The 12,785-nt window shown below is 33.0% G+C and overlaps 1 protein-coding gene across 1 annotated transcript in view; it reads left to right on the top strand.

Moving 5' to 3' along the window:
• LOC133206389 (E3 ubiquitin-protein ligase TRAF7-like) overlaps positions 1-12,785 on the top strand; it is a 324,928-nt gene that overhangs the window by 48,298 nt on the left and 263,845 nt on the right. The window lies entirely within an intron of this gene.

The following is a 12,785-nucleotide window of genomic DNA, read 5'->3' on the forward strand; positions in this document are numbered from 1 at the left end:
AAGTGTGCTATGTTATTGCATTCAAAAATTCCCAGCAACTAAGAGAATAAATCGAACCCCTCCCAAGTTAAGTAGTTTTCCTTGTCATTTTTTTATGGTCCTCCTCACCCCTTTTGATAAACGTTAAACTTGTGTTTATGTCTCTCATGCTATGATCCTCGAGAAAAAAAACACGTACTAGCTTTGTTTCTGGCTGTCTAAAGAAATATATATCAGGTTGATCAATCTCATAGACGGCTCGGCTCTGCCTCACCGTCTATGAGATTGATCGACCTGATATATTTCTGTAGACAGCCAGTAACAAACTTGGCTCCGCCTCGCCATCTATGAGATTGTTTCTGAGGACAGCCAGTAACAAACCTAATAAGTAATAATAGACTGCAAATCACACCACTTGTTGGGAAAAGAACCTAAATGTTCTAATGATCATTTATTTAATCTTATGTTTACAGTCAGAATATAAAAGAAAACTATTCGAAATGAAAAAGGCAGGAATAAAAATGAATATTAATAAAATTTAGTGAAATGTATTACAATACACTCAAAATGGAAGGCTGTATCATTTGAAAGGACAGATTTTGTAACAGTATCGCTAAACATTTGTAAGCATTATCTCTCTTTGCAATGAAAATTCATTTAAATATGGGACAGAATCAAAATAAATTTCAATACATGTACTCGGTATCAAATAATGATCTCGGAGCAAGACGAAGGAAAATACAGAAAATTGTATTACGAATTATTTTTGGTTTCATTGGTCCAAAAGTGTGAAAAGTAATGGGGCTCTATCTTTCAGAGCTTGATTGAGTATTCTGTAAATCATCATGCTAAGTCTCAAGTCCCTGCCCGGAAACACAAGAAAAGAGAGGTCCATAGGCCGTAACAGTAACCTGAATGTAACACAGCTAGTGCTCCTGAGTTATGTGTGTACATCTGAGCCAAATGCTGAAGGATTTTTTATGATCGAAGACTGTTTGCCATCTATCCTCTATTACATATCATATTTTCCACTTTTGTCCCTTTTGTGAAAGCTAGAGGACATTAAATACCATTCATCTATCATTTGTGCCTGCCATAACATTTGAATGAGAGAAGATGAGGACTTTCAAATTTCACAAGCGCATTACCTGTGACAATACTTTTCCGAATATACAATGATTTTAGACCTTATGACCTTCACCTAGCTCGAAGTTTGTCATACTTAAAAATAAGATGGGCGAACAAGATGGGCGAAGTGCCTATAGTACGCCAAACATGAAGGTGAAAAATTTAATCTCAATTAAAACAAAATTTTCTTTGATATTCAATCTAGCATTAAAGTATACGTTATGTAAAATCTCAATAATTTGCAAAAAATCTCACAAAGGTTGAAATTATTAGGTTATGAAATAGCATACCGGTAAACACACCAAAGAGGGCAAAAAGGATCATTTTCTCATACTATAACAAAATTTTTCGAGATGAGTGGGTCTTCTCTCCATTTTACTTTTTTGAAAGTTCATCTTCAAAGTTTGCGTAAAAATATACATTTTTTGGTTAACAAAAACATGGAGCAAAGACCCACTATATTTTAAAAAATGCATTTTTATGACTTAACATTCGCATCTGCCATGAAATACTTGAAGTCCCCATCTCCTTTAAACCTTGGTCACAACTTTCTGAATGAGACAATGACGGGGCTTTTGTATTTCGCATGTACATTACCTATGACAAGACCTTTCCAAATGCACTATGATTTTTGACCTCATGACCTTCACCTTAAAGTTTGACCTACTTTTGAAAAGCTTTAACCTTAGCTTTTGCAACTGAAGAGACATTTCACATGTGCATTACCTGTGAAAAGGCCTTTCTGAATATACTATGATTTATCACCTTGACCTTGAGGTTTGACCTCCTTTTCTAAACTTTAAACCATGGCCATAACTTTTGCACTTTTAAGAGATATTTCATATTTTTCATGTGCATTACCTGCGACAAGACCTTCCAAATGTACCAATATTTTTTTATGTCCTGCCATGAATATGCCTGGGACATATAATGTTTTTTCTTGTCCGTCTTCCAACCTTCCATCTCTCTGTCCTTCCATCTGTCCGTCCATCACACTTTACAATTAGCTCAGTTTCAAGGAAACTTCAAAGACATTTTAACCAAAATTCATACACACACAAATAACTATTGATGAGAATTATCCAAACTGTTTCATAATTTTCTGACCTTTACCTTCCCTATGACCTTGACCTCACTATTACATATTTTGCATGTAGAAGAAACTGTTCATAATATTTTTATCAAAACTCATATAGTGACACAATTCAGTTGTGTCATAATTTTCCATCCTTGATCTTCCTTATGACTTTGCCATTCCAATGACACTGAAATCACTTTTGATTTTTTTGAAATCAAACTTCATATATTAAGATACTATGGTAGCATATTTCTGCCTTATTTTTCTACAGACTATGTTGACATGCAGAATATTTATGTCAACATGCAATATAAATATGTCAACATGCAACATAACTATCAATTAGGAATTTGAATTTTTTTTCCAAAAATATCAAATATGTGACTTCCAACATGTTAGATGCAACTTATTTATGTAGACATGCAACTTATTTACATGGACATGCAAGATAAATATGTTGGCATGCGAGCTAAATATGTTGACATGCAACATATTAATGTCAACACACAACTTATTTATTTTGACATGCAACTTATTTATGTTGACATGCGAGATAAAATGGCAACATGCAACTTATTTATGTTGACATACGAAAGAAGTATGTTGACATGTTCAAGTGCAATGTAAGATATGATTATGATATTTTGTGGAAATAAAATAATTTTTTTATGGAAAAGTAAAAAAAACTGATTTTTTTTCTCTCAAAATTTGTGGAAATATCCTTAAGCACTACGTCCCGCCATTACCAGTCGTGATGACTCAACCCGGGTAATTAATTCATGGATGTGTTGGAAATACTCAAACAACAACATAAGTCCAAATCAAAATCTTACGACACCGTCAGCAGTACAAAATAGTAACTATAAAAGAAAAAAGATGACCTTCTATGTAAAGAATATACAAAGAGATATATAAGAAATGAAGTTTCCAGGATTGAATTAATGACTGGCGGGTGCAGATTTGATTCCCGAACAAACATGCAAGAAGTTATGGCACAAAATCTATATCCTAAGGCAGCGGTAATAATAACTTTCCTGGAAATTTATATATGTAGTACATTTTAAATTTTTAAAAATGTACCAGAGTTATGTTATATGTGTGCATAATTATCTTGCATGTCACCATAAATAAGTTGCATGTCGATATAAACAAGTTGCATGTCAGCATATTTATCTCGCATGTCAACATAAATAACTTGCATGTCGACATTAAAAAGTGCATGTCAATATATTTATCTCGCATGTCAACATTAGTTGCATGTCTACATAAATAAGTTGCATCTAGCATGTTGGAAGTCACGTGTGACGATATTTGATAATTTTGGAAAATTTTTCAAATTCCTCATTGATTACATTTTTTCTTGCATGTCTTGATAGTTATGTTGCATGTTGACATTTATGTTGCATGCTGACATAATTATCTTGCATGTCGACATAATCTATAGGAAAATATCTTCCATAGAGGGGGCAGAAACATGCCACTTCCAGATACACATTGGTGAGAGCAATTCAACTGTGTCATTATTTTTTACCTTGACCTTTCTAATGACTTAACTTTTCCTTCATTTTGCGGTTATACATAAGTTTGAAAAAAGTGTTCCAGATATTTTTAATCAAACTTTGTATACTGATACAAATGGTCTATATTTTCACCAAACTTTGTATATTGATACAATTTGGTCAAGATATTTTCACCAAACTTTGTATACTGATACATAATGCATGGTGAGAGAAATTAAAGTGTCAAAAAATTTGACCTTGACCTTTCCTATGCCCTTGAATTTCACATTTTGTTTTGCTCATTTTGCTCTTAGTTCATCTAATTTAATTCCATAAAGGATTACTTTAGAAAACACCATACATTGATAATCTCTGTAACAGCATTTTTGCCATCCATACGTAAAGGATGTAAATTTGCTTACTGAACTTGATACAGTAAGACTTTATTAGCTCTTAGATAATACATGGGATGAATTAATCTCAGACCAAAGGAAGGTACATTTCTTTTTAACTGTTGCTATACAAATGTACCTTGAATGGGACATTCATGTCCTATGGGCAAATTTCTAGTTACCTTAGGACCTTAATTGAACTTTGATACTTTCAAAACCTTGGCTATAATTTTTGCACCAGAGGAGACAGGAATTTCTTATTTTCTCAAGTGCATTATTTATGATAAGAGCTTTCAGAATGCACTCTGATGTGTTTACGTCATGGCCTTTACTTTGAAGTTTGACTTTCAAAATCTTTAACCTTAGCCATGACCTTTACACCAGAACATATTACTTCAAAAACATAGATCTTTTTTGTATGATGAACAGACAATACAGTTACAGTATGCCAAAGATCATTGCACCTCAACCAATAAGACCCTGAAAGCATCCTCACAATGTCAAGGTTTTGTGATTTCGGAACTCTACACAAACCCTTGACATAAGTCGCTATTTAAAAGTTGGGCTAGAAAGCTACTATTTCATTTGTTCCTGATCTAGGACTGGAACCAATCAGAAAACAGCTTTTATTGTAGGTAAATTTTGAAAACAAATATGACTCGTCTTTAAATGGAAAGTGTCGATATTGTAGGATTTGTGACTAGTTACATGTAGCGACTTATGTCAAGGGTTTGTGTGGAGTTCCGAAATCACAAAACCTTGACATTGTGAGGATGCCCTGAAAGCTACTGACCACAATTCTTAGTACACATTATTTACCAAGTTCCACTACTGCTATTCATTTTAGTCCGAAATATAAAAAAAATAATTGAACGCGGATGAAAATGGATAGCAGTATGGTACAAGAGTGAATCCAGGTGCCTTAAAAAGTCCAGAAAACCTCAGATTCTGAAAATCAGTAGTTGATTTATTGAAAATGCTCACAAAAATGTCTCTGACTCACAAAGTAATGTGTTTATCCATGGAATTTCTTCAAAGATCATCATTATAATTAATCATATTATATTGGGAGAATTATCAAATCTCAGATCTGTTTTCAGGAAACGCGAATAATAGCACCAGCTATGCACTTTTTTATTGAAAATTAATCAACAAATATATTTGTTTTTAAAACAGTATTTTAGTTCTATTTACTTCACTTGTTATATAATGCATAGCGTAAACAAGATGTGTTTGTGAAACACTGATGCCCCCGTATGGCAACTTATAACAAAGGTTAAACTTTCTCAAATGCAAATCAAATATGTTTGTACTCAAAATAAGGTCTTGTCTCGAGGAATATACCTGTGAAATATATATGGAAAAGGTTAAAGTTTTTCAAAAGTAAGTGAAACATCAAGGTCAAGGTCAAATGGTGAAAATTAATGATGCCCAAGGAATTGCCTTCTCACAAGAGATACACATGTGAAAAATGAAAGCCGTACTACCAACCGTTCAAAAGTTAAGGCCAAGGTTAGATTTTTTCAAATGTAGGTCAAACTCCAAGGTCAAGGTCAAAGGGTCAAAGTTGTTGGTATCTTAAGAAAGGTCTTGTCACAAGGATTACATATGTGAAGTATGAAAGTCCTAGCACCAACCATTCAAAAGTTAAGGCCAAGGTTAAAGTTTTTCAAAAGAAGGTCAAACTCCTAGGTCAACGGTCAAAGGGTCAAATTTGTTGGTATCCAAAGAAAGGTCTTGTCACAAGCATTACACATGTGAAGTATGAAAGCCGTAGCCCAACCGTTCAAAACTTATGGCCAAGGTTAACGTTCAGTTAAATTTTGCAAAACTGGGTCAAACGCCAAGGTCAAAAGGTCAAATATGATGGTACCCAAAGAAAGGTCTTTTCACAAGGAATACACATGTGAAATATGAAAGCCATAGCTCCAGCTAATCAAAAGTTATGGGCAATGTTAAAGTTTTTGCGGACAAACAGACACACAGACAGACAGAAAGACGGACGGACAGGGCAAAAGCTATATACCCCCGAATCTTTAAGGGGGCATAAAAAGCTTTCGCTATCATTGCAACGAAGATATCACAGATCACTTCTAATTTCATATCATGCTACATGTAATTAACATTGATACCCAAGGCCAGATTAACAACTTTTATACAAGACCGTTACTAAGACTCCACATAACCTAGAATCATATTGAGATCTATGAAATGAAAATTGTTGCACGAAAAGATTTTAAATTTCAAGCTTCATTTTTAGACCTTTAAAATGAAATAATCATTTTAAAAGTTATCTTTCCTGGCTGAGAAGCAGATATCCTTAATTGGTAAACATCTTAACTATTCTATATTTGTTTTATTTTCTTTGGTTATTTTTTTTAAGCAAATAAACTATGATAGTCAACGACTTTTCCGGTAAGACTGTATGACATACCCCTAAAGCTAGCAATTGCTCACTATCAGCACCAAACAATTGAACATTTGCAAAGGACATGAATGAATTAACAAAAGGTCACTGTAAAATTTTGAATTAATAATTATGAAACAGTTATTTTCATTAAACTATCCCTACATCTACACATAAAATAACTATGGATTTTACTAACCAAATGATTAAGAAGATATATATACAATTATTAATTTGATCGGAGCGGAATATATGCTGTATTTAATTACAACCATGATGTGATGTTGTAAGGATCTCCCTTAAAGCTATACACTATTTCTCCCTATATGTCAGTATCTTCATAGTTGATCATTTTTATACAAATGTCACTCGTGCAATCAAAATGACAGACAAACCAAAATCGTTATATTATTATAGGATGAACAAACCTCGCATCAATTTTGTCTGAGCGCGATGCGGTTCGGAGGGACACACTAAAACATGGCACACATGGACAATTGGTGGAAGTTTTGATGTATTAATGATTACTAACCCGTGTATCGACATACACTTTATCAAAGCTTCTCCTATTGTCCTCCGAGACAACATATGGTGCTAAGCAAACCGGTATCGTGGATAGACCAGGATATAGCATCTAGTTGGCGCGGTCTCAATTGTTGTTTTCCTTAAAGGTGAGTAATTAATATTTGTTTTCATTTCAAATTGAAATTTAAAAAAAAAATAACTGTTCTTTGTTTTAAAGTTGTAATAAGATCTATGTTTTGTTAACATTAAATGTTCAATTATTCTTTAAATTTATTTGTTTGTCAAATCTTAGAACGTCTGGTGGTTAACAATTAAAAGGCATAATTGATTAAGTATAAAATTACATTTAGCACTTTTATAATTATACCAGAGACGGTGTTTTCCTCTACTGTGCACGCCATCACAATAAACTACTTAACATTGTATTCAGAACCTAGTGCTGCATGGTTTGACCGATTTTCTATAGGAAGGGTCCCCCCTTACAGAAATTCACAGGGGAAAATTTGTTGCATAGTAAAACTTCCCCCGAATTATTTGCAATATATCAACTCTTTCCCTTACGGAAGAAATGCAATATTGCACCCCCTTCCCCTGGAATGATTGCTTTATACCAAACATTCCCCTCTTTATAGCATGGATGTTTGCAATATAGATTTGCCCCAATTAAAATTGAATCCGAATTCCCCTACGGAAGAAATGCAATATTGCACCTCCCCTCCCCTTGGAATGATTGCTTAATAATTCAATTCAATTCAATTCACTTTATTGACAATTACCATGTCGGCATACAGTCATGACATAAAACGAATTAACAAGAATAATACATACATATACAAAATGACAAATGTGAGTTGAACAAAATAATGTAGAGTATATTCACATATCTCTAAGTATTCATTGCTGATTTTCTTTTCTGGTGTCAAAGCACTTTTTCAAAAAACAACATATCCTTCTAGCAGTTGTAATATTTGTAGGATTGACAATTTTTCTAATGGGATTATCACTAGTATATGTGTTTACATTAAATATATCAGTATAATTGCATCTAAATTGGTCATACTTTGAACAGTATAGAACAAAATGTTTTTCATCTTCAATAAATAATTTACATGAATAGCATAAACGTTTTTCTCTAGGAATAGGGGGTTTACAGTATCTGCCCGTTTCAATATACAATGGATGGGCACTGATCCTTAATTTTGTTAATACAGATCTAAAACTTTTCTTTAAATAATAATAAATATATATATAAATAATAATAGCAAACATTGCCCTCTTTATAGCATGGATGTTTGCGATATAGATTTTGCCCCAATTAAAATTATATCCGAATTATGATTAAACTCTGTTAAACGATCTAATTTTTTTCTGAGCTATTTTCTATCATTTAATGCTTACAGCCATTTATCTGTGCCGAACAAACGTTAAAAGGCACTGGACCTTGTTTATGTGACCTGACAAAACAGAAGAACCGTAATTTGTACATAACTGACAACAAAAATTAATTCAGATTTTGGACTGACGAAGTGCATCGTGAATAATGAAAATGGAATTATTTTTTTAATTCTTACCAAATCGTTGGGTAAACCGATCGTGGCTATGTCCCTGTCCTATGCGGAATTTTTGCTATATAGCAGATCGAACTTCCCCCATGGGGAACATTTGCAATATAGCAATTCATCCGTTATGTGGGAAGTTCTGCTCTACAATTTTGGGATTCCAGCAAATGTTGAAAAGCATACTGCATCTTACAGCAAAGGAATCATGTTCTAATTTAAGTGTCATAGTTTAGATCTGTCCTTGAACTTATCAAAGAGCCGTGGTAAAAAGTATTTTCCCATGACCCTTTGATAAATTCAAGGCCATCAGATTTCTCCCTTTTTGCATTGACATTTTTACTATGCATGTTGTTTTGGACAAGAGGTGGCGTTCACATTTACAGTAATTCGTATTTTCAAACTTTCATTGAGAAAGAATAAATCTCATTTGATCGATAATCGGAAAGATTTGGCTTCTCTCATTTATTTTGCTAGGCCATTTGGCCACAAAATTCACTCTGACATCATCGTTGTAAGCATGTATATTGGCTTCTTAATCCGTTTAAATATGCAATTGTATCAATAAAATATTCATGACATTCATGCTCCACAAACCACTATTTGGCGGTAACCATTTCACATCATCCCCCGCTGAATTGAGTGGAATGAAAGCTCTCAAGGATAATGCAATTATCTGGGCTTGAACTCTTTCTATAGTTGGCGACATGCATATCTATATTTTCTCACTTTTGCGAGACGATTAAAGTATTTGTTTATGTGAACAGATGAAAAGATGTATGATAGATAATTTTTGTGACGGGACCAGTCAATAGGATGATTACAGGCATTGCACATAACGTAAGTGTATGATTAATTTTACAACTCATTAAGATATTCATTTATAGAAACTGTAATCTTGCATATTTCCCATTAATTATAATATTAAGATTAAAGAAGTCTGATTTGCTCTTCAATCGTTTGTTTGTTTGTTTTTTGGGGGTGGGGTGGGGTGGGATGAGTTTTCTGTTATTTAATAATCATATTGTCGTGTGATTCATATTGGACATATTCTATATCAAATAACTCTGATTTGCCCTCGAATAGTTTGTTTGTTTAATTGTTTTTTAATTTTTTTTTTTGGGGGGGGGGGTTGAAGAATTTAATAAATATATTGTCACGTGATTCGTACTTTAAAATAGAATGGAGCTATTTCAGAATTGTTTCCAAAATTACATGCTAGAGACACTCTCGCGACAAACATACATTACAGAAACCTCTGGCACCGATGATATAAAAAAGAATATTTCATTTATCATCCCAAAGCGGCATCTGCTTACTTGCTTGGTAATTAGTAGACAAAATTTTACAGTAAGCTTGAATGATGTCCGTATCCGTGATCGTTGTATGATTGATGATGGAAGAAAAACGAGAATAATGTTCGTGTTTTCATGCTATTTGCCACGACACTTATCGTGTGTATGACAAGATGATATGGACTCCCTATTTCAAATTTGTGTCAGTCTCTCTCACCAATGCACAATCAACTGGGAAAATCGCTGTTATTATTCCTTAACTTTTTTGGCAGTATAAATCTGGTTCTTTTTATATAGTTACCTAACGCTTACAATAATATTCCTGCTGTTTTGAGAACCCTATGGGTAAGGATTTAGATATTGTCTTCCCACAAATTTTTATTAAAATAGAAAATTTGACCAATTTTTCTATTTTAATAAAAAATTGTGGGAAGACAATATATTGGTATATTTCTACTTTAAGAGCCAGAGAATCATGGAAAATAAAAAAAAATACTACCTAAAAGACAATGTATAAATAAAACGTTCTAATAGTACCGGAACTAGTAATTCTATCGGTAGTACATTGTTTTTTTTAATTTAATTTATTTTTTTTTGTCTTTAAAATCTTGCTGTCGTATTAGTGAAGATATACAGTGTATGCACTCGACATGACAGTATCAGTTATGACAAATGAAATATTAATCATCACATTTATTTAAATTAATATCAAAGTTATATAAGCCGATGAAAGATTACAACCAAATATTTGAATCGATTCACAGTTCTAAAAAGCATCCGTTTCATCACATATATCAAAATGTGTAAACTGAACCGCACTCTTCTGCATTCATTGTTCAAAGTCTGTAAATGGGGTGTGAAATATTGTGTAACTCGGCTATAAATCTTTTGGACATTTATAGTTTTCCTTGTCCGTTGTATGGTAACTCCAGAGAGAATCACAGGCCGTCTCATTTGTATTATTTGTCAATAAGTGGATGTCTTGGGTCTAGATCACGTGATATGTTGCTGCTAAATGCCGGACCAACTGCAACGTCAGGCACCGTGTACTTTTACATATCTGAATGAAGCAGAAATTGATGTTTTGGATTTATTTTTAATTTACAATTACACAGTAAATGTTCACGCTTCTGTATTTTCCTCATTATCAAGTAAGCACCCATCTTCTTGAACTTTTTCTTATTGTGAAGACGATTTTCGATAAAAGTAAAGCATTTCTCCATCCTCAAATTTTGGGTAATTTTGAAACTGACTGATAAAAAATTCTCTGAGACAGAGAACAGAACAAATATGTAAACATGATGATGTTACTCTCTAAGTTATACTTTTAATCATAATAGTCTGACGGTATTATACATGTATGTACTGTTGATTGTTTTCAGACCTACCAAGAATCGGCCCGGCTTAAAGTCCTTGGTCATGTTTCAGCAGCACACCCTTTATGCATCGCAATACTACAAGTCTACTTTTATTATAAAGCATTTCATGACTCTATTGCCTAACTTCTGAGATGTTTCACTTCTCTCTATGTTTGACTGACTTAGCTTTTGTGACACTTATGCTTCATTGCTCTCTACGATTGACCGCCATTAGAGTAATGGTTGATGTCTGCTGTTTTTACTGGCTACTCTTAAGTTGACTGCTTTAAGGAGTCTGGGTGGTCGACAAATTACCAACAGATCTACCTAAAAATATAAAATATGATTTTTTAGCCATAAACGATTTTTTATGAAGGAAAAAACCCACATGTTCAAGCTATCATATTTGATGCAATTTCCTGCATTTTCACACAGAACTCTTCTTTTCCAGGAGATTTAAATAGTGTAAAAATGGCCATGACCATCCACCCCCCCCCCCTTAAGTAATAATTACATGTACTTTGTACAGTAGTTGAATTAATTAGTAATTCTGTTAATGATGATGGTCCTAAGAAATTCAAAATTTACTTTTGAATTGTATAAAGCATTGTGTGTTGGAAAATTCACCTTACCTTTTAAGATTTTTGTACAGTTGAATACTTATCTATTCAGAATTCAAATTTTGCTTATAATATATATAAAAAAAATTATTTGTAATATATACGTAAAAAACATGAAAGCAAAAAAAAAAAAATCTACCTAGAATCCCTACTCTACACATTTGTAAATTGGGGTTAACTTAATAAGTTGCATCAATTGGACACACTTGATTTCTTACGAAGAAGTTGCATACGTTTATCAAACTTTCTCTACCTATAGAAGGCTTTGTTGTAGTAAACTTTCTTAACATCAAGGTTAGCTTTTATTCTTTGGATGTCAGTCTTAAAATGCAGGGTTTTGAAGAAGAAAAAAAAATGAAAAACATCAAGAAGAACTGATGAGATTTCGATTAAAGCAAAACATAACTGGATATTTTTCAATTATCTTTGCGCATTCTGAAGTCATTCCGCGAATCGAACGCATCTATTAATACGATAATTATTTGCTTCTTCATCCTGTTTATATTATATAGACTTTCACTCTGTAAATAAATTAGTAAGTAATATTTCCCTAGAATATATAAATACGTGGTCTATTCATTTATTATAATGACTTCGATCTGCGAAATGTTTTGTAATCCCAACATATAGTCAATTCGAAATGATTTTAACAGCTATATAATGCAACCAAAGGAACGCAAAAAAACCTTTAATTTCAATGTAACAATGTGCGCAGATTCCTGACTATTTACATACGTACAGACCAATATGGTCGATTATTGATGGAAGGTAATGAACAGAAATCTAATAATTAGTTAATTGGTTTTGTACTACTGGATTGCACTTCAGTTCAGCTTGGTGGCAAATGAAGGAAACTTGTTTCGACACTTGGTTAATATATTGTAGTCTCTTGTTACAATTTTAGTGTGGGTTAAAACTTGTGTCATTAAGTAGAAACAGGTTATGTTA

This window comes from Saccostrea echinata, unplaced genomic scaffold (genome assembly GCF_033153115.1).
Source record: "Saccostrea echinata isolate AGI-Se365-2 ecotype Australia unplaced genomic scaffold, CSIRO_AGI_Sech_v1 ptg000054l, whole genome shotgun sequence".
NCBI classification, from domain to species: Eukaryota; Metazoa; Mollusca; class Bivalvia; order Ostreida; family Ostreidae; genus Saccostrea; species Saccostrea echinata.